Here is a 21,192-nt window from a genome sequence, read left to right on the forward strand (position 1 = left end):
ATTCTTTTACTGTATGGTCAGTCTAAATAAGGCAACATTTGAAATCATGCCTTGAAACCGGGTTATTATAAACTTATTGTAAATGAGCAGCTACAGTTCTCCAAGTTAGATATTAAACTGTGGCTTATTTAAAAGTGGTAGCAGATGCTTCCAATGCCCCCCTTCCTCAGCGTGAAAGAGAAGAGCAAAGGAACAGGCTTGTTTATATAGTATAAAACTATGTTTTCTGTTCTGTCTGAATGTGGCTGGTCAAATGTTCTGTGAGAAATAAATAAAGCAAGATGGAGATTTGCCACTCTGTTGTTTGGCCCTTACTCCTGCATCTGTTAATATATCACCGTTCATCTCTTAGCAAGAGCAGTCCACCATGGAGTTCACAGCTAGCTATCAGATTATCTTGTTAACGAATATCCAGCTGTTTCAGCCATTTCTTTAACTGTGCATCTTCTTCCAAAATTTTACAGGTGACTATCAGATATGGCATTGCATTCCATCTTCTTTACTCAGGTAATTTCTCATAAAATTATTGGTGTCATGCATTATTATTATTATTATTATTATTATTATTATTATTATTATTATTATTATTATTATTATTATTATTATTATTATTATTATTTGAATTTCTATACCGCCCTTCTCCCGAAGGACCCAGGACGGTGAACAGAATAAGATTTCATATACATATAATATTTTTTTTTATAAACAGTAAATAATAAATTGAGTCAACTTAGTGTATCTGCTAAGACCTTGGCATAGAATTTAGATGTTTATGCTAGCCCTGCTTGTTGAAACAGAAAGGTCTTCAGGGCACGTCGGAAAGTGCGAAGATCTGGGATTACTCGTATTCCAGGGGGTATTTTGTTCCAAAGAGTAGGTGCCCCCACAGAGAAGGCTCTCTCCCTTGGAACTACTAGACGACATTGTTTTAATGATGATTAAGGGTAAATGCTAATGAAGATTATTTTTCTTAATCCAGAAAGAAAATCTCTTTTTTTTTCCTGATATGGTAGTGGAATAGGTGGATAGTCAGAATAAAAATATACCTCTAATGAAAATAAGATTTGTTTGGCAGCAATGACAAACACCCAATCAAATACACTTTCAAACTTGCTTTTTATTGAATTCTCTCTGCAATAAAATATACTGTAATTTTAAAAATAGGGAGGGGGAAATAAAGTTCATGCAAAACCTGAGTCTTTTGCTAGACCTTTAGGAATGATTTAGAAAATAGAGAAAGAGATGCGTAACTGTCCTACTGACTATATCGTCTGTTCATTTAAGGTATTGAAGTTGACATGAGAATATGACATATACTTGGTTTATAAATATATTGCTATTCTCTTTTCTGCATTCTTTTCAGTGACTGCATAGAAAGTCCAGGCTGCCAGGCTTCATTCTTCAGAGTGCAGATTAAAGGCCAGAAGCAAGGAAGACACCCAGTTTAGCTAAAGGTTTTCTCCTGGCAATCAGGAGAAATGTGGCAGAAAATTGTTGGAGACAACTACCTGATCCCTTTTATCATAAATCATCAGAACTTTAGTTGCATATGTTGCATATGTTTTCAGACATTTTCTGAAGATGGTTGGTAATCTTAGATAAATTTAAATGCTGTGTAATTAATTCTAACATCAGCAATTCCATTCTGTTCTCAGTTTGACTGGTATGTAGTATGGAGATAAAAAATAAAACAAAACTTACTATAAATTAGATGTCTCTTGATCTACTTGAGTTGCACTAACTATCTCAGATCTTAGCACTACATTCAATTTTCCTACATCTCATAAAATACCTGAAAGCAGAAATGCAAGTAATGATCTACAATTACATGCATAATTGTAAATTGTAAAGATGTATTCTTAACCACAGAAGGTATAGTGTTGTACCATGTACAAAATTAGGTGTTCACTTAGGGATTCACTGAAATTTACAATTCTAAACGTAGAAGAGCTACATGCAAAAGTCCCTACACTTTCGCATGCAGTTCTTCTACATTGTGTTCTTTTTCACAATATTTTCTGGTCATCACCATGGAAATGTTCTATTATTTGACTCCATGTCGGATTCATGACCTTTGAGAAATATTTGGGTGGCCACGGTTAAAATCCTGGAATAACTTGGTTGAAATTTTTAGCAAATTCAAATCAAATTCCAAATTAATTAATAGTCAAAAGCCATTTTCACCATTCCCTTTCTTTTATCATTTCCCTCTACCTTCTGTCCTTCTACCTGGACAGAAAAGCAGTTCTCTAGATTCCATTATTTACATACATATGTATTTCTGCACCATTTTCTTCCACTATCACAACCCTGTTTCCTTTGCAGTTATCGTGAATTCCCTAAAGTACAATAAAAGCACAATTAAATGGCAAAATCCATATTGCCTAAATATAGTTATTAGATCTACTCAAGATGATAAAGTAGTATGGATGCTTCTGAATTGTTAAGAACTCTCTATCAAGCAAGATGGTAAATAAAGCAAAAAGTGAAAATCTGAATTTTACCTCTATTTAGTTTTTGAAGAGATATGGGAAAGTATAGATATGTAAATTACATCCTATCAAATGGTCAATTTCAGCTTATAGTGGAATAGTCTTCAGTCCTGCCAGGGAGATGAAATATGTATATAAAACTGATCAACCATTCTTTCGAAATATAAAATCTAGCTATTAAATTCTAGCCTGTCTTCATTCTATTCAATTCAATTCAAACGTTTATTGTCAATGCACAACATGTGTACAATGAGATTGGATGAGCCTCCCTTAGTACAACCCCCAAACACAAAATACATCTCAATAACTCATAAGTGAAAGAAAGGAAAAAAAAAACCCTAACCCAATAGATCATACTAACAGACACACAATCCTATATACATATATGTGCATAACATTACATTATATTATATTGCACCAGTGTAGACATATTACACGTTGTGCTGGCCCTGCAAGTCTATTAGACTAAATAGTTATGGTGTTATGTTGCATTCAGAAGTCTGAGAGCCCACGGATAGAAGCTATTTTTCAGCCTGTTCGTTCGGCTGGCTATGCTTCTATATCTCCTGCCTGATGGTAGGAGAATAAAGAAGTGCTGACCAGGGTGTGAATAATCCCTAAGGATTTTCTTCACCCTGCTAAGACATCGAGTCCTAGCAAGTTCATCTAGTGAGGTCAAGGGACAGCCTATGATATTTTGTGCGGCACTCATCACCCTTTGTAATGTCTTTCTATCTGCGGCTATCAAGCCAGCATACCATACCGTAACACAATATGTGAGGATGCTTTCTAATTCTTATGGGAAACACACAAATTATTGATTTCAGCTGAATCTGGCACATCTTAATTTTCCAGACTGAACCAACAAGAAACATCATTTCATTGTCCAATCATCAATAATTACTTGATTTTAAATGTGTTACTATGTATTGATTCATAAGAAAGCCTTCTACCAAAACTGGAAAATTGAAAAATGCCACTGCAAAACAAATATATTTTGCATATTTTTATGGAGCAGGTTACCAGTTTTGGAATACTTGCAGAACCTTTGGAAATAATCAATGAATCTCTATTAATTTGAGATTAGGTATCTAATTTACTATTTTCAGATATGCTGGGCAGATTTCGGTTTGTCTCCTTTATACTAAGAGAGCAAGGTACATTTCTTAGGCTGGTCAGAAGGGAAACAGAAGAGCACTGTAAATATTACTGATTAAACACATGTATACTTATCTAGATCCATTTCAGTTTAGCACCAGCCATATTTCTGGAAATGAAACAGCTCTGGTCTTCTCTATGCCAGGAACTAGAGTGGAGATTATATGCCTTATGGTTTGCTGAACATTTTGGCAGTGTGTGATACCACTGTGTGATACCACTGACTATGCATCCTTCTGTTCTGCTGGCAGGGATATATCTGGAATGTACTATTCTGGAGTGCCAGTCTTTCTTTACTTTAATACATGTTAATGAATATTCCATATACAAAGCATGTCACTGTTTAAGCTCAAATTTAACAGGTCTAGAAGTATGACACAATTCCAAAGTATGATTTTTTAAACATAAACATTCAAAGATTTTTTTACATTCTTTTTTAAATCGTTACAATGAAGCTATTGTCATTCTCTTCACCTAAGAGGTCTTATCATTTATAAAACCTTTTTAATATATCCAAAACAATCCTCACTTTTGTCAATCATCTGTTTATCAATCAACCAAAGATCCTCTAGCAATATATTAAGATATCACCTTACACCATTTCTCTTTTCTTTCTTTCTCTTTCTTTCTTTCTCTTTCTTTCTTTCTTTTTCTCTTTCTTCCTTCCTTCTTTCTTTCTTTCTTTCTTTCTTTCTTTCTTTCTTTCTTTCTTTCTTCATGCCTTTATCGTTTTTATAATTAACTGAAGGTAGCAAACATATCCAACCCTTTCTCTTCCTATTTGTCCCAGAACAACAACCCAGTGAGGTGAGTTGGGCTGAGAGAGAATGACTGGCCCAAAACCACGCAGGTGGCTTTCATGGCTAAAGTGGAACTAGAACTAATGGTCTCCTGCTTTCTAGCCTGGTGACTTAACCACTAAAACAAAGTGGTCTCAATTACGGTGATCGTGAATGAACTTATCTAAAACTGTCTGACTAAATGATCTAGGGTTTGAAAGATTACAAAATAATCTAAACAAGTACATGTATCATGAAGATGACAAAAAATATATTTCTGTTTAATTAAATTTAGCCTAATTCATATGATCCCTATTTTTCTCCTGAGGTAGATTCCAAAATATAAAGGTGGAAAACGTATCTCTGATGACTGTGCCATTAATATGTGGTGTCTCTTTGAGATCAACTTTCTTTACAGTATTTAAAAATAGATAACTAGGATATATCAGCCATGGGTCTGAAGTGCACTGACAAAATACATGGGTGGCATACAGCTCCATTTTTATTTAATATCAAGGAAACTATTGAAGATAGTAAGTTCTGCATAAGGACTGTTTTATTGAAGAATAATTCAAGCCAGGCAGATATCCCCTTAGTTAATTAAGATGGAGATATATGTATCTGTATATTGGAAGAAAGATTCAAGTTCTCTTAAATCAGATTACACTCCTTTTTAAAAATCTGTTTTGCAATGTTCTTGGATTTGGCTTTTCATGTGGTAATCCACAGGCTAACTGAGTCCCTTTGACACATTGGGATTTATTAAGTGCATCAGCTGTACTTTTTATCAAGAAAAGCAACCAAGGTTACATCAATGCTGTAAAAAGAAAATCACAAGAGGAGTTGGCCCAAAACATAGTAGAAATCATATAATTTTGTTAGTTTTGTGTGGGTTGCTAGTTTACGAAATATTTGCAGTACTTTTTAAAACCCTAAAAGGTCCAAAATTCCTAAAGGATTGCCATACATTAGACTAACTTTCCAGTTTTTGTAAGATCAGAAATAAGTTCTTATCTGTGTTCCACCAAGATTAGACACATGACTGATAAACATGTGTATTGATCCAACTACCCTCTCCATTTTCTCAGGATATAAGCAAGAATTTGATTCAGATAAATGTGATTACACAGTGCAATGGACACCACAGATATGGTACTTTATAAAGTAGTATCAGGTCCAGCACATACCCAAGCAACCATGTCCACAAAGAACAGCCCCAACTTGTCTCATATTTTGGTGCAAAGAAGAATACATCTGAGAAGTCTCAAAGTATTCCATAGGTGCAGATTTATTTTTTTTAAATCTATCTTTTGCAGTTTCCAATTAAGACAGGGAAAAATAGCAAGCTCATGTAAGGATGCAATGGAATGTGTTTCAGAGATATTCAATAAATACAGTTCTTTAATATAATTGCTTCTCTCCAACTCCAACTCTATTCTAATTGTACTTATTACGGTGGAAAAGCAAAAGGCTGGAGTTCGCTCAAAGATGTAAATGTCTGGTATTAGTCAGCTGCTAATGGAAGGACCACATTGTTTTATTCTAAGCAGGAAACACATGCTGGCTTGGAAAAAGACCAGTCCAACTTCTTAAGCGTATCTGTTCAAAAACAACCAATGGGTGTAAACTTATTTTTAGCAAGTTCTTGCCTTTTTAAATATATTACAATGATAAAGCCCAGCATGCTGAATATGCATTCAGAGACAGACAAGTGTGAATTCTTTTAAATAGGCAGCTGAAAAGAATAAAGGATTTATCATAAGGTAGAATTGCTGCAAATTTGGTACATTTACTAAGCATTGTGCTGGCATGTACCATTAATTGAGTTACCACCAACTTGCATAGACCATTTGTCCATAAATATAATGGCCATAAATATATTCAGAGATTGCTCCTTTCTGCATTCAGATACGCCCTTAGTGAAAAGACTCCTACTCAGTAAAAAGAATTCTCTACATCTTTGAGTGCCTGTTCAATTAAACCTGCAGAATCCGTGAGCAGATAACTGACGCTTACATTTCCTACTGTGTAGATTTTTTGCTATGGAGTCTTAGCAGATTGATGTTTGTCATCCTTTTCACTAACATAAAAGCACGGATGCCTTTGTTCAAATCAAAGCACATATTAGTTGGAAAGGGACAAAACAATTCTAATAAGTAATAGCAGGCTGAGAATGTTTGCTCTGAGGTCAGAGTTTGCTCCATCCTTCTCTGATCCATTCTGAAAAGTTGGCTAAGAAAATGCCAAATAAATCCCATATTGTTATTGCTTTAAAAATCTCCATACTTTCTAGAAAGTTTGCAGAGCTCAAAAGATTACATTAAAAGATGGTGCACCCAATAAAACGTTGCAGTTAGTGGCAACATATATAACACAGAAAGCATTTCCTAAATTATCACAGATTAATCCTAAGAGCGGGGAAGTAATGCTGAGTAATAGTAACTTGTCTACTGAGCTCATGGAAGAGGTGAGGTAATTCCAAGTTTGCAGCTCTTGTTCTAATCAAATGCTAACGCTAACACTGTGAAATATACACACAGACTCCTCCTACCAGGCAAATGAGCTTCTTGACTGATTTGGAACCTGTTCAAAATTTGCTTGATAATTAGTTCCAATACTTAAGTTTATGAATGCCAAACCTAAGCAACTTGATTCATACAGTATATGGAGAGTTGTTCAATATTTGAACTCATTAGTTATAAATATATCTTGGGCAAGCATTATTCTTGAATCATTAAGTTGGCCCTTCATTCAACCATACTGGGAATTACAACAAGGACTGAGTATTGCTGTTCAACTGACATGGATCTAGAAGTCCACTTTATCAATATGTTAGGAGGAAGGGAGACCATGCTATGTCCCGTAGTTTTCCTCAAGCAACTGCAGACTGCAAATTACCAGGGACATTTGTGATCTTAAACAAAAATTTTGACACATGAAGTTCCTTTACATTTGGTTCTATCCAGGGGTGAAATCCAGCAGGTTCTGACAGATTCTGGAGAACCGGTAACGGAAATTTTGAGCAGTTCAGAGAACCGGCAAATACCACCTTCGGCTGGCCCAGAGTGGGCAGGGAATGGGGATTTTGCAGTATCTTTCCCCTGGAATGGGGTGGGAATGAATATTTTGTAGTATCCTTCCCCTGCCATGCCCACTAAGCCACACAATGCCCGCCAAGTCATGCCCACAGAACCAGTAGTAAAAAAATTTGGATTTCACCACTGGTTTTATCATTGGTTCATATGGCAGTATCAATCTATTATAATCACCAGTTCTCTAAAATATAGGGTAAAACTTGGGCAGTTATTTGCTTGTTTTTAAAAAAGTAATAACTGAATTTGGGAACTATGTACTGCACCATTGAATGTGACCCATTCCATGTTCGCTGTATTTTTTTGTTCATAGCACTTTGGCAGCAGTTTTACTGCTCTTATCTTAAGTGAGCCTCAGCTGAATATTCTAGAAGAGATCAAGCTACATGATAAATAGATAGAGCTGAGGTGGTGCAGTGGTTAGAGTGCAGTACTGCAGCTACTTTAGCTGACTGCTAGTTCAGCAGATCAGAGGATCAAATCTCACTGGCTCAAGGTTGACTCAGCCTTCCATCCTTCCGAGGTGGGTAAAATGAGGCCCAGATTGTTGGGGGCAATATGCTATTTAGTATACTGTCTTTGGTGTAAGCCGTCCAGAGTCCTTGGAGAGTGGGAGGCATAGAAATATGAATAATAAATAAATAAATGATCTTACCCAATATCTTCACCAAAAAATTAAATCACTAACTCACCTAGTATTCCGTAGACTGTTAGTTGCTCCCTCCTTGCAATATGTTTTTGAACACCAGTCACCTTTCAGCACAGTGTAACTCCCTTTCCCCCCACCCATCCACTCCATCCCCTGTGCCCTGAAAGTCAAGTTACATGAATTCAGCTTTGCTGTGTGATTGCAAACAGCAATAAACTTTTCATAGGTATTATGAAAGATGGCTGTAGGTTGTGCTGATGCTCCAATCAGATATTTCATACACTCAAGCATACCCTACTCCAAATTGGGATTCCAAGGCAGCATAAAGATACAGGTGACAGGACAGAAACAAAAAAGATAATAATTAAGAGCAACAGCATCTTTGCACACTGTTAGAGACAGTTCAGGACAGGACTCATTCATTAGTTCAGCTGGTACTGCAGTTAAATGGTACTATAATTGGTACTACAGTTTTAATTCTTGGGAATAAAAAAAAAACCAACCCATAAATCACCAAGCAGATAGGTCTTTGAGATACTGCAAACACACCTACTCTGTTCTATAGAATCATTGATAATTATGGGGATGAAGTAATCTACTACAAATCCATATCCCTGCCTTGTGTATTCATTCATAAGTCTATTCCATTTTTGTATTAATCTGTATTTTTTTTTATAAAAAATGCATAAATGTATTCATAAAAATGTTCAAAATCTGAATCCCACCTAGGGAAGAGTTTCACTCGTTCACAGGTGATTTTTGTGATTCTTTACAAACTCCTGCTGGTTGCAGAGAGGATAAAACTATTTTTGTCTGTTTTTGTATCCAACTCTAATCTGCTACTGAACTGTATGAGAAAATTGCAAAGAGAAAAGCAAAGAAAGGGCAAAAAAGACAGATTGTAAACACACAACCCCTGCTTTCTGTTGGTGGAAATTTCTGGGTGTATTTATGTCAAGGAATGCACTTTAAGTATCAATAAAACTATTCAATCCATAGTTCTATTTTTTTTTCTTAAAATGCATACCACTAAATGCATTTGGGTGCTTTAAGACTAGAACTACACAGAAAAATTTAGAAAAGGTGAAATCTTGACAATTTTGATTGCAGGTAAGGTCAATTTTCTCTGGACTTGATGAAAATTAAATACTGCACTACCTTTATTATAAATGTTGTTATCCATACAGACATGTTCAATTCATGACATCATTGACCATATAATAAAAAAGATAGAACTCTTGTACTGCAAAGGTTTTTTTTCCTTATAACTAAAACCATCTTTGAGATCATTATGGATAATCATTACATCTAAAAGTAGTGAAAACTGTTGTTCAAAAATGTTTCTGAAGAATTAATTCTGAAATATATGGACTGATCAACCACCTCTTAGTTCCTCTGAGGCCTTCTCCATTTACTGATTGATTGATTGATTGCAATTTATATGTCATTTCAATCTAAATAGGACTCTAAGCATCTTATATTTTTCAAGAATACAATTAAATTAATAATTATCAATGCAATAAGTCCCAAATAGCATAGTGTGATGGATGCCTTCTTACAGGTCTTTCCATGAAATGAATTTTACTCACAATTGTTTGCTTTATCTTAGAAAAAGCATACTTTTTTGAGCAGGCTCCCCAGATACAAATTTCATCACCTCTTCTGATGGACAAGGGGAGCTAAAGTCAAGCACAGCAGGAGGGCACTCATTAGGAGTGCATTATGGACAATTGCCATATTGCCTTGGCCAAGAGATGATTTCTGTCTCCAATAATCTAGTTTAGTGAGAAGGGATTAGAAGAGTAATCTGAGAAAATCTCCTTTTCACCTCAGTTTTAAGCATTAGGGCATTCTTTTGTCAAAGCAATATAAAAACTTGGCAAAACCTCTTGGAATAAAACAAAGTCCCAAAAGACAGTTAGATGTACTACTGTTGCCACCTTAATGAACACAGGGAAATGTGTGATCTTTGAGACAAATGCAGAGGTCTCTACAATCAATAATCCAATTTAATTTCTCAAGGACAGTCATTCATACAAGCCTACATGAAACACCAAACACACTCCATTTTTTCAGAATAAAGCCTGTCTCCCTATCATAAAAAAACAAAAAAACCAACCTTCATGTACATTCTTTTTCTACCTTCTCTTTTTTGCAAAAATAAAACTGGGGTGCTGTTAAAAGTCTTAACTTGGCTGGGTTTTTTCCATTTCAGATCTAAAACAGGCAAGGATCTGGATCGGGCATGGTTTCTCTATACCTGTACCTATTGGTTGCTCTTAAGTTAGACCTTTTCCTGAGCTTGCACATTAACTAAAGAAGCTTTGAAAATATATGCTCAAGTTAAGGAGGCATTAAGGAGAATGTTGCCATCTGTTTCATTCAAACACTATTTTTGACTCTGTATTTTCCAGAATCAGGATGCAAGTCTGTTAACCAGACAATAACAACAGTGAGGCTGCATATATCAGATTAGAGGTATCCTTGCTTGTTTCAGATGCAAAGAGTAGGTATCTTTATCTTCCATTCTTTTTAAATATGGAACAGAAAGAATCTGTCAGCCCTGAGGGCCATCTTTTACTTTGGATCTTCAGGGCTGCCACACTTGAGAAACAGGAGGGGGGCTGGATAGAGACAGGGTGAGAAGTATAGCCATAACAGCATTCTTTTCCCTGGGAGTCAAGGACGTTCAGCCTGCACCTGGAGAGGCGTGATTGGGCCATGTGATGGACACGTGGGTGCAGGGGGAGGACTTTGACTTTCCTTCGGATGGGGAAAACTGGGGGCCCTTTCAGATTTGGATTTTCCCAGATGTGCCAATATGACATCTCTAATAAAATGGAACTTTGAGGAAAATCCCTGCCTTGGAGTTTTACTTCTGTTGGAGGTGTTACCTGGAACCCTGTCACAAACTGTACTATACAGTGACAGTATAATATGCCATTGTTATCTGTTATCCAAGAAATGGCTGATACTTTGGCCTAGAAAATTTGTACCCAAATAAAAGTATTTATATAGCTAGGACAAAGATGTTTGATTAAATAAAATTCAGAACACAATAAAACTGCATTTTCACACATATCAATCAGATGACATTAACTTTCAAGTATGGGGAACAAAAGCGGAACAGAAATTTCTGTGACTACTGGGAATATATATGTCAGCCCTGAAGCCATTTTGGGAGCATCTTCAGGGCTGCCACAGTGAGGCCAGTTGGAGCTGTGGGAACAGGAGTGGGGAGGTAGAGATAGCTGGAGATGTGTAGCCAAAATAACATTCTTCCCGTGGGAGCCAAGGACGATCCACCAGGTGTTGGAAAGGCTTGGACCAAAGCCTGCTGGAGATGGGACTGGGATCTGATTGGACCATGTGATGGTTGCAAGAACTTGGGGATTTGATTTGGGTGGGGAAAACCTCTGGCCCTTCAGAGTCGGGTTTTCCCCAACTGTGCCAATATGACATTCCTAATAAATTCATACTTTGAGGAAACTCCAGGACTCGGAGTTTTGATTGCATTGGGTCTGTTACTTGGAACCCTGACAATATAAACAATATCTAAAAGAAACAATCTAGTAGGTCCAGGCACTTGAGCAGAAACTTGAAAAGGACAAGGAGATGACTTTAAGTGCTTATTGGAAAACAAGAAATGTTAGAGGCTAATCTACTTTATGAATGAGGCTGAGACCATGCATGGCAGGGCTTCTCACCTGTTATGGTGCAGTGATTCCCTAAAATGATAAAACAAATCTGGGTAATTCCCCTCAATAAATAAAATTAATCATTTCATTAGAGTAGGCAAAAATAAATATATTTCCTACTTTTAATAATTACATTTCAACCTATATCTCAAAGAAAACAATGATATGAATATCAAGATGCAGCACTTTCCTGAACACACAAATGTGGCATCCCAAATTCAGCACATAGGCACACACAAAAGGGAAAAGATCCACACACTCAGCAAAGTGAAATAAGGATGTTTTCCACCAATGGAGCTCCACATTCCAAAAGACATATTTACAAAGGATCAATACAATTTCCCTATAAAAACTACCAGCCTCAACGCCCCGATTTTATAGCTACTTATTTCCATGCTTTCAACTAAACTACCTCCTTTTCAAGCAGTCTGTCCAATATAATTCTTCTGCAATCCTGGCTCAAAACAGAACCATATTTTGAACGAAGGAAAGAAGGAAGGGAGGGAGGGAAAGAGGGAGGGAGGGAGGGAGGGAGGGAGGGAGGGAGGGAGGGAGGAAGGAAGGAAGGAAGGAAGGAAGGAAGGAAGGAAGGAAGGAAGGAAGGAAGGAAGGAAGGAAGGAAGGAGACAGACACCAGGACTTCACCCAGAACTCTGGGTATCTGCTGCTTCTTTGCATTCATCATATTCTGGCATCAAACTAGGTCTACTTGAAAAATAGTGTGAGGAAGGTACTCTCTGGCAATGCTCCATCCATTGTCTCATCATTCCATTTTAAGAAATGCTTAAAATGTTTCGTGAGCCAAATTGCCCTTGCCTAAATTGTAACACAATCTGAGAATTTTTTTATAATTGTATCAAATTATAATTCATTCTGCATTCAGGAAAATTCATCTCACCTCCCTTTCTGCCCATATATCTTGCTTTGCTCTTCTACATTCTGTTCTGAAGTCTAGAAATAGTTTTCTGATGATAACATGTTTATTTAATTAATCAATCTCTTAGTTGACAGATGTGTGTTCTTTCCTAGGGCTGGAAAGTAATGTAAGGGAGGTTTGACTCATGTGTTTAGTCAGCCTGCAAGAAAACACAGTAGGCAAGCTTATTTGCTATGATCAATGACTAGACTTGTTCACATGGGCCCCTTTATTCAGGAAAGGAAGCTAAGAATATCTCAGGACTTTCTTTAGTATACTTCAGTAAGAAGGAATAGTCAAATGAAGAGATTGAACCAACATTTATGCGCTGGTACGCTCATCTCACAGCTACTGCTGTTGAGTTTCCTTTTTATATCTGTCTATACAGCTGAATTGCTGTAAAATGTGTGGAGGAGTCTGGTAAAAGCCACTGTGAGTTTTTGTGCAAGGCAATCTTTTCCTTTTACTTTAAAGGTCATCTCTAAAAACAACCATTAAGGAAAATGCCAATGTTTACAAATTTAATTCACAATGTGGAAACTTTTCTTCTATCAAACAGCACTTAAAAGAATCAAAGACAGGAACAGGACAAAAGATTTAAATTTTGATGTAAGTGATAGGCTAAACAATTTAAAATTCTTTTCTTTGAATTTTACAGATAACAGGCACATGCAAGAAAATACTGTGTCTCATCTATTTGGCGTTTGTATGATTGAGTATTTGAAGTGCTATAAAAGGTGTATGGAACAACTGTGTTAAGCACAATTGCATTTGGATTAAGAATAGCAAGTGGATTTGATGGAATGTGGAAAAGATGAAAAAGAAGTGAATGCAGCTGCCAAAGCAGACAGCACAGAGGAAAGACCATAATCCACATCCTATAGTTCACCCTTCCACATTATTTATTTTAACTTACTGAAAATCAGCAGCAGCTGAAAATGTGGCCTGTAGTTCAAGTTGGCCACAATACTTGTGATTGTTTTGCTGTCACAGATCCTTGACACTCCCATTTCTACTTAATATCATTATATTAGTTAAAAATATACAATTCATCTAAATATATAATTAAATAAGAAATCATATAAAAATCTCTGATTTGGGTGCCTTGTTGACCATTGGCCAAGAATGACAGACAATAGATGTAATGTTGCAGTTTCTGGAAGAATTGCTTGGTTCCTGAAACTCTAAATCGTGGGTGTCAAACTCATGGCGTCATGTTGATGTCATGTGATGTTTCACGATGTTTTTCCCTTTTGCAGAACTGGGATGGACGTGGCCTATGTGTGACGCATCCAGCCCGCAGGCTGCTAGTTTTACACTCCTTGCTTTAAATAGAAACCTGGCATTGCCATTAATTTTCAACTTTTTCAAACATACACCATTTAGGTCTATGGGAGGTACCCATGTATGAACATTTTTTAATGAGTGGATATTCTAAAAGACATTCATTCAAAACATCCCTTATTAATATAGGTGCAAATCAGTTATACCTGATTTAGAAGCCTTCAATTATTATTAGCGGGTGGCTTATCCAGGCTGACAGAAGTAAACAGTATTCAGAGCATCTGCAATGCAAATTTGCTAAAATATTCAAATCAAAGCATGTTCTGTTTTCCCTGAGAAAACTTCAAGTAGTTGCCTCGAAATAGGAAGTACCAACTCTGCTCTGTGGTGTTTTCTTAAATAAGTAGCATCCACAGAAGGAAATTAAATTCAACTGTTCAGGTTTGCTTTACAAAACAATAACATGCAATCATGGGTTTTGTTCTCATTGTCCAATCAGGGACAGCCACCCTCCTTTGTTTTGCTGTAGGAGACAAAAGCTAATACATGCAAAAATGTGTTAGAATAAAAGATAGTAATTTATCACTTGAACTACAGTGCACTACTTCTTGGTATAAAATCCAACTGTGAATTCAAGAATGAGCATACTTGCATTTTTAATGGAAAGTAAAAGTCCACACTTTAACCAAATAGATCTCCAATACACAATCCTGATAGATAAAACTACTGGATTTAATTTGGGTAAAAAAGGCAATACACATATAAACACATAAACTTTATTCTTGAGATCACTACTGAATTAGGAGCGCTGAATTTATTCTTCAGTTAATTCCCATATAAAGAGCTACATTTTAAAAATTCTTTACAGGCATCAAGCTACACATTTTTCAAGCCAGACACTATCTTTACAATGTTTATAAACAGAATAACTACATCTTAGAAACAGTCTATAAAATATGTATCTCAATTGTATTTTACTATCCTGAACTAGAAGATCTCCTGAATCTGGTAATTTCCTTATCTAATAGACTAGGCCAATAAATTAGTATTTGGTAATAAAAGTAAAAGAATTGGAAGAAAGTTATTTATTTTTAGTTTGAATGCATATATTATTTTTTCTTGCATATTCTTTTTTCAATGCAACAAAACCACCAGAAATCAGATCGTTTCAAGAATAATTCATTTTCTTCCCAACTCAATTCAGATAAAGAACAAAATAAATATGTTAGAATTTGTGATTTATTCTTCCATTGATTATTATACCACTTAACATGTGAAAATAGTCATGTTGAAATGAAAAGACTGGAACTATCACAAGCAACTACTTAGAAATGTGATATTTATTCCTGGGAATAGGAATTGTTATTCAATGGGTGTTTAGAGTATGACATTAGAAATTAAAATACGTTTTCTTAACTCAGTCATGTAATATATAATAAATCTCCTTAATTGTTGATGCCAATATTAAAATAGCGGGCATTACTTCAAACACAAAGGCACATTTTATTTTATTACTTACATTTTTATTATATTTAAGATGAACTTTGCATTGTATTCAGTGATCCTCACTTAAGTTGCTTGCCCATTATTCATGATCTAGCCTTCCAAGAGAATAATTTTTCCCACCCTCTCTTCATTCAAAAATAGATGTCTTTAAGCTGCTTCAGCTGTTTTCAGCAACTGGTAAGAGGGAAGATAACCAGAGAATCATTTTAAAAAAACAATGGTGTTAGCAGATAAAGACAACAAGTATTTCTTCCATCACCAAGAACATTAATTGAATGCATCCAGAACAATTTAATTATTGATGATCAACCCAAACACTTTAGGTCTGATCTTCAACAACTAATTTATAAATTATATCACAATATCTGCAATAATTACAGGGTAAAAGAATGCTGGACACCAAACTTCACATTTTGAGAAAGAGAATCTATTAGCTGGGGTGTATCAAATTTCGAACTGGAATACTATATCTAATTCTGGACACTACAACTGGAAAATAACAGAAACATCCTAGAATGAGTTCAGAGGAGGACTGCAAAAAAAGGTTTGGAAGCAAATCTTATTGGAATAGTTGAAGATTCTGGATATGTTTAGCCTATAGAAGACATAATCGAGGGAAGATAGAAATCCTAAAATAGGCTCATGAAGAGTTGGCTTATTGTGCCAGAGAGTAGGACCACAACAAATGTATCAAAACTGATTAAAAAAAAAAGTTTAGGGATGGAAGTCAGGAAGAACTTTCTGACTGCATAGGCTGTTAGTCAGTGGAATAGGCTGCCACATAAAGTACTGAATGTTATTGAAATTGTTTAAATAGAGACTAAATGGTAATCTATTAGGAATGTTCTAGTAGATCCTGCACTGTGCAAGAGATTGGATAAGATCACTTGTAAGATTTTTTTCCCAACTCCATTTTTCTCACATCTAACACCAGTTGCAAAAAATGATTCGGTCTCCAGAATGCCACGACAGTAAGAATCACTCTTGTTTTCAGGGAGAAGTTATTCAAGAGAACAGCCCCTATTATAAAGGTCCACTCCAGTACCCTCTCTCATTGTATCACTTGACTTGTGGGATCCTTCAACATCTATTCCCTAGTGGCCTACTTTGGTTTGCCAAGAATCTATAATAGGCAGTTTCATGTGAGAATATGGAAATTGCTCAACAGGCACAGGCAGCTGTATTTTGCATCACCTGACATTTCTAGATGGCTTTTAAAGGCAACCCTATCTAGAGTAAATTATAGTAATCCATTATAAGAACTCTCTATATTCCTACTTTGTTTTATTTTCTTTTATCAGTTAATAATACGAACCCATCCTCATTCCCTGGAAATATTAAATTTAATAGAATGTTAAACAGAAATGTTTAGTGACTTCATTAGAAGGGCTTTCTTTTTTTAAATTCCAAGCACACAGTGCTTAATAAATAACACCATCCAAATGCATGCTGAGTCCCTGAAACAGCTCTGAAAAATAAGTAAAATAGCAACATAACTAAAATATCATTATTCCCTTTTAGACTCTAGCTGTATGATTACAGAAATATCCATGAAGTAAGCTACAATTGAGAATATGGTAAAGATGTACTGTACATGGGAGAAGGTTTCCACACTGAGATCTGACCTCTACTAGAATCCTCCATGGGTTTGGAATGGAAAAACTATTCTACTCTACATTTTTTTCTCAAGTAAAATAATGAGTGTTTAGGAGAATAAACAGTAAGTTGCATACACCTTATTTTGTGATATGGTGAATCCACTATGAAAAGTGATAAATAATTGGGGGGCAATTAGCAATATAAGACTTGGAGACAGTGGTGGGATTCAGCCAGTTAGGGCCGGTTTGGGCAAACCGGTAGTTAAATTGCTGGCTGGCTCTGCCCCTCCCCTTCCAGGAGTCACCAAGTGCCCAATTTTTGCTCCCAGGAGGCTGCAAGGAGGCCTCCTAGGCCCAAAACGGGGCATGGGGGGAGCAGCGCCCCTGTGGCCTGTTTTTGCTCCCAAGAGGCTTCAGGAAGGCCTACTAGGCCCAAAATCGGGCACGGGGGGGGCAGAACACCCTCCACACAGCCTCCTGCAGGATGCTGCAGGGAGGCCTACTAGGCACAAAACGGGGTGCAGGGGGGAGGCGCACCCAGGGGAGTGCAGGAGGCCGAGTGCTGCCTGTCACACCCCCTGGCCACACCCACAATGGCCATGCCCACTCAGCCGGTCATTAGGGCAGAGAACCTGTTGTTAAATTATTTGAATCCCACCACTGCTTGGAGACTTCATTTTTCTTAGGCCAGCCCTTCATCCATTTGGTCTCCTAAGGAAACTTTAAGTTTGTCGCAGTTTGTGTTGGCAGGGGGGTAGAGGTCGACCTCGAGGCCTCTCATCTGTGGAGTGCCGCAGGGATCGGTCCTCTCGCCCCTTCTGTTCAACATTTATGTGAAGCCGCTGGGCGAGATCATCTGTGGCTTCAGGGTGAGATACCACCAGTACGCTGATGACACCCAGCTGTACATCTCCACCCCAGGCCACCCCAATGATGCCCTTGAAGTGATGTCCCAGTGCCTGGAGGCTGTGCGGATCTGGATGGGGAGGAACAGGCTCAAGCTCCAAGCTTCCAAGACTGAATGGCTGTGGCTCCCGGCATCCCGATATAGTCAGTTGACTCCATCACTGACTATTGGGGGTGAGTCTTTGGCCCCCGCAGAAAGGGCTCGCAATCTGGGAGTCCTCCTGGATATGCAGCTGTCCTTGGAGGAACATCTGACAACTGTAACCACGGGGACCTTTTGTCAGGTTCACCTGATTCGCCAGTTGCGGCCCTTTCTTGATCGGGATTCCCTGTGCACAGTCACTCATGCCTTGTCACCTCTCGCCTTGACTACTGCAACGCTCTCTACATGGGGCTCCCCTTGAAGAGCACCCGGAGGCTCCAACTGGTCCAGAATGCAGCAGCGCGGGTAGTGACGGGAGCAGCATGGTGCTCCCATGTAACACCACTCCTGCGTGAGCTGCACTGGCTTCCAGTGGTCTTCCAGGTGCGCTTCAAGGTGTTGGTTATCACCTTTAAAGCGCTCCATGGCATCGGGCCTAGCTATCTTCGAGACCGCCTGCTGCTACCTACGACCTCCCATCGTCCCGTGCGCTCCCACAGAGAGGGCCTCCTCAGGGTGCCATCAGCCAATCAATGTAGGCTGGTGACCCCCAGGGGGAGGGCCTTCTCTGTGGGGGCACCTACCCTCTGGAATCAGTTGCCTCCAGAGATAAGGAGAATCCAAGACCTTAGTGCCTTCCGCTGTGCCCTTAAAACCCACTTTTTCCAGCAAGCCGGGCTGGCTTAAGAAGAAATTTTAAATGTTTTAATTGGTTTGTATTTTTAATTTTGGGCCAAATTTATATATATTTTAATTGTTTTTTAATATTTGTATTCCATGTTTTTTAATTCTGGCTGTACACCGCCCTGAGTCCTCAGGGAGAAGGGCGGTATATAAATTTAAAAATAAATAAATAAAAAAGACATACATTTATTGGTATCCAAACATCTACCATCAAATTATTTTTCTTGTATGGTTCATTTAACTGAGATTCAGTGCATCAGTGAGCCTACGAGGGTTTATCTGCAGACAACAGCCTTATCACTGGACATCCAGCCTTCTCTGCCTGAGTGCTATGGTTACAATAAACACCTGTGGTGAGCTACAAAATACAATATCTGTGATACAGATACCATATTAGGAACCCTCCATCTAACCTGAACAATTCAGGACAAGCATTTGGATGAGTAAGAAGCCCTTTCAATCCTGGCAAAGTCTCAGGAGAATGGTTCTATAGAGAATATGGGTATTTTTTTCAGATATACTCTTGATTTAATTACAGTATCTGGAGGAAACAGTCCATCAGAGCAGAAAGATTTATTGCTAACTACTCTCCCAAGATGGAACAGTACCTTCTAACTAAGCAAGTATCACAACTGACCTTTGTTCTCTTGCTGTATCAACAAAATTGAAGATGATACTTTTAAGTGTTCAGCCAGTGATGTAAATAATAGTAAAATGATCAAATAATGCCTGTGACACCTCTGTGAATACAAAAATAAAGTTGTTGTCATAGGTACCAGTGCAAGAAATGGAAAAGGTTTCCACAGCAGCAAGACACTTTAAAGTAATCTTTTCCAAGTTTCTTGTCTATAAATGTGATGATGAGAAAATTGATATATCACATAAATTAGAGGAAGGTTCAAAATCTGGCAAATACCTATATTAAGGATAGGAGGCAATGTCTTTTCAAGCGCAACATTTCCCAACCAAATTTGTATGTTTCAGTGGATCACACACGTATAAATCAATCAACTTTCAAAAGGAAGGAGATAATAGCAAGAGCCAGCTATATTCTTTCCATGCTACAAATATTTGCAAAATCGTTTAGATAAAATATGAAAAATGTAAAAAAAAATAGCAATTTTTTTCTTTAGTATGAAAGGTTTCTTAAAGTGCTACATTACCTATTTTGTATCTGTTGGTTTTAATTTTCTGAAAAATGTCCAGAATTGCTTGGTGAGTTGGCTTTAGAAATGGGATGAATGAATAAACTTTGCAATTACTATGCAGAAGTGGCTTGAAACATGAATCTCTAAGTTCAACATTGAGTAAAATTACTTATTTAAAAAACAGGTGTGCTGAAAGTTCCGCGCTGAAAATAAAACCCTGCTGAGACTGTGGCTCTGTGGCTTGTGATTTGGATGCTTTCTTCAGGCTGTTTCCATTCCTGACAGTACAACAATGGGAATAAATTATGCCTTACTACCATTGATTTAAATTAGATGATATGCGATGGAAGTGAAGTGGTGAAGCTGCTGTGGGAAGCAGCAATTAAATCAGAAACAGCCAATTGCATGCCTATCTGGCAAGTTACTATTCTTGTTTGCTTGTTTATAAGGACTTTGCTGTTAAATAGTTAGGGTAGTGATAGTCTTCATTCTCCAGGCAGATTCTGCAAATCGCAATCGCAATAGCACTTAGACTTATATACCACTTCACACTGCTTTACAACCCTCTCTTAAGTGGTTTACAGAGTCTGGATCTTCATTTTACCCACATCGGAAGAATGGAAGGCTGAGTCAACCTTGAGCCGGTCAGGATCGAACTGCTGGAGGTTGGCAGAGTTAGTTTGCAATGCTGCATTTTAACCACTGTACCACTACCAAAGTGCATATATGCACATTGTGCTGTGCTTTGTACACAAATACCATTATTACTTTTCAGACTGTGTAAATGCAAAAATTTATAGCAGAACACCAATTTTGATAGTCTGAGCTTTGTTACACATAAGCATTCCATATACATTCCTGAAGCTTGCTATGGTTGAGCTTTCAGAGCGAATTTTAAAATGCCACAACTAAAGACTCTTTGTCGCTTGGGAACTGTTAGTGAATTTTGCTCTCATCTTTCTGTGCTGTTGCTTTTATCCTCTATCTGCATGGATTTCTCATGTCATGCATGTCTTTTCCACTTGTAAGCATTTCAGAATGTGGAAACCTGGCTGTGAGAATTGGAAATCCTACTACATGAGGTAGGCTAGGCTATATTACCAAAACCTGGTGAGATGGAACCCATGATTGCATATACTA

The 21,192-nt window shown here is 37.4% G+C and overlaps 2 long non-coding RNA genes across 2 annotated transcripts; one reads left to right on the top strand and one right to left on the bottom strand.

Moving 5' to 3' along the window:
* The first annotated feature begins 433 nt into the window (after nt 1–433).
* Nucleotides 434–1,707, top strand: LOC148116471 (uncharacterized). Its single transcript, XR_015729612.1, has 2 exons — nt 434–507; nt 1,364–1,707. It is a non-coding gene; the product is annotated as an uncharacterized LOC148116471 (long non-coding RNA).
* Nucleotides 1,708–15,569: 13,862 nt separating this feature from the next.
* Nucleotides 15,570–19,619, bottom strand: LOC148116472 (uncharacterized). Its single transcript, XR_015733611.1, has 2 exons — nt 19,542–19,619; nt 15,570–15,748 (listed from the first exon to the last, which is right to left on the bottom strand). It is a non-coding gene; the product is annotated as an uncharacterized LOC148116472 (long non-coding RNA).
* Between the last annotated feature and the right edge of the window lie 1,573 nt (nt 19,620–21,192).

This window comes from Pantherophis guttatus, chromosome 1 (assembly GCF_059756535.1).
Source record: "Pantherophis guttatus breed Tessera chromosome 1, ASM5975653v1, whole genome shotgun sequence".
Classification (NCBI taxonomy): Eukaryota; Metazoa; Chordata; class Lepidosauria; order Squamata; family Colubridae; genus Pantherophis; species Pantherophis guttatus.